We start from the raw sequence: 2,500 nt of genomic DNA, 5'->3' as shown, positions 1-2,500 counted from the left end.
CTTCCTCTAACGTGCAGTCACCTAGGTTGATTGGCTCTGCACTGGTGCTATTTAACTTCATGTATTTCGTTTTCCCCTTGTGTATGTTGAGTCCTACTTGTGAGGAAGTCTCTGCCAGTGCTTTGGTTTTTTCTTGCATTTGGTGGTGCCTATGTGAGAGTAGTGCCAGGTCATCTGCAAAGTCTAAGTCGTCTAGCTGTGTCCATAAAGTCCACTGGATTCCGTTCTTTTTTTGTTCTGTGGTTTTTCCCATTATCCAGTCAATGGCAAGTAAAAACAGGAATGGTGATAGTAAACAACCCTGTCTGACCCCAGTCTTGATCTCGAACTGGTTTGTGAGCTGTCCATCATGTATCACTCTACATGTTGTTCCAGAATAGCTGTTTCTTATTATGTTCACTAGCTTAGTGGGCACTCCATGGTGTCTCAGTAGCTTCCAGGTGGTCTCCCTGTGTACACTGTCAAAAGCTTTTTCGTAATCTACGAAGTTGACGTAGAGTGAGGAATTCCACTCTAATGATTGTTCTATAATAATGCGAAGAGCAATCTGGTCGACACATGACCGATTCTTTCTGAATCCTGCTTGTTGGTCTCTTAATCCATGTTGCTTTGTGGATCTTCTTATGGGGGAAGATACTGCCTCCGATCACAAGCTTGTTCAGTGCACAGAAGTCTATGAACTTCTCTCCATTGTCACTCATTTCTCCAAGTCCATGTGTTCCCATCACCTCTTCGTATCCGGTGTTTACTTCTCCTACCTTTGCGGTAAAGTCTCCCATAAGGATGGTGGTATCTTTCTCTGAATATTTGTCCAGGATGTTCTGAAGTCTGTCGTAGAACTCCTCTTTTGCTTCTTCTTCACTGTTCACATTATTAGCAGCAGCAACAGGAAATGTTTTCATCAGCTCACAGTAACATAACACGGCTCCAATATGGCTGAAACAACACAGTCTCACAGAAAATTGTATAATAGCAACGTTTTGGAGCAACGTTGCTATGTTACAATTTCGGCTCGAAAATTGTAAAATGGTAACGTTCTGAGATCTTAGGGTTAGGGTAGGGGGAGGGGTTAGAAACAGAAAATCTCCGTAAACCACGCCCAAACCACGCCCACCGCTGTAGACACATACGTTACCATTTTACAATTTCTGAGCCGAAATTGTAAAATAGCAACGTTGCTCCACAAACGTTGCTATTTTACAATTTTTTGGGAGATCGGGTTGGGCTGAAACTGTAACTTGGGAAACTGTAAAATAAAGGAGAGAAACTACACTTCAAACCACAGAGATTCTGGTTGAAGCTACAAAAGTACTGAGAGCTGAACAGAGGCTTTTAAAAACACCTTTCTCTCTGCTCTCTCCACACCAGCACAGAGACGTTAGAGTTTTGCATCGCTACTGTATGCTCGCAACACAGCTGGGGTAGGTCCATCTCGGGCGTGCTCGCGCACGGCCCGGCGTGATAACACTGATAATGGGAAAGGAAATGTATTTATTTATTTTTATTTAACCTTTATTTAACCAGGCTTGTCCCATTGAGATTAAAATCTCCTTTACAAGAGAGACAGTGGCCAAGAATGGCTGTAGTACATAGTTTCAGACACAACAAACAGTAAAACTTACAACAAGACAACAATCGAGCTCAGAGTGCAATACAATAAGGGTGCAGGGTAAAATTTAAAACATTTACAATTGTTAATAGAGTCAGATTCCATGGACTTTACAATGCCTTTAAATTAATTGAGAGTAACTAGGTCCTGTAGTTTAAAGCCCCAATCAGTAAGATTTTTGACATTTTTTACTGTAATATAAGAGCTTTTAGTCACAGGACATGGTAGATTGACTTGTAATAGGGAGACCCTCGACTTTATTTATCCCACACCGCCCTCCATTGGCCAGCCCTGGGACTAAGCAAGTTGTCTGCCACGTCCCGTGGCAATAAAAAAGAAAAAAGAAAAGGATGCGCGCATGCGCTGTACAGCGGAAGCGCTGTCTTCAGGAAAACAAGGAAGTAACTCGATTCGGATTTGCTACGAAAATGATGTTTCACGGAACTATGGATTATTATTTCATCACGTGGTGAGTACCCGATGTCACAACATGTACATAGAGCTTTCTGGCGCTGTGTTTTGTTGACTTGAACGGCGATATCGTTATCGATACTATTGGACCCAGAGGGCGCAGTTTCCCCAATAGCAAAACTTGGAAAACTTACTGAATGGGGCTTTAAGTCCATTCTGCAGGCTATTCCAAGCAGATGGTGCAGAAAACATAAAGGCCTTCTTGCCCAACTCAGTCTGAGCTTTAGGAACAGTCATATAGCCTGGGTGAACCCAGCCTTCAATGTGACGTCACAAACCAAGTCTGTAATCAAAGTGTCCTGAGATCGTAACCCATAGGTAATCAGCGTATTATTACCCATAAGAAATCAACATGCCAATGGAAAAGAGCTGTCTGTGTTTATGTATGTGTGCTTAAGTGTGTGTGTGTGTGTGTGTGCG

General features: G+C 42.6%; 1 protein-coding gene across 1 annotated transcript in view; it reads left to right on the top strand.

Annotated features, from left to right (window-relative positions):
- lrguk (leucine-rich repeats and guanylate kinase domain containing) overlaps positions 1-2,500 on the top strand; it is a gene marked incomplete at both ends in the record, with an annotated part of 35,921 nt that overhangs the window by 25,609 nt on the left and 7,812 nt on the right. The gene's annotated exons all lie outside the window — the stretch shown is intronic.

This window comes from Poromitra crassiceps (assembly GCF_964638095.1).
Source record: "Poromitra crassiceps genome assembly, chromosome: 2".
Lineage (NCBI taxonomy): Eukaryota > Metazoa > Chordata > Actinopteri > Beryciformes > Melamphaidae > Poromitra > Poromitra crassiceps.
Note: the sequence above shows the minus strand (reverse complement) of the source record. Positions and strands in the feature narration are given on the sequence as shown.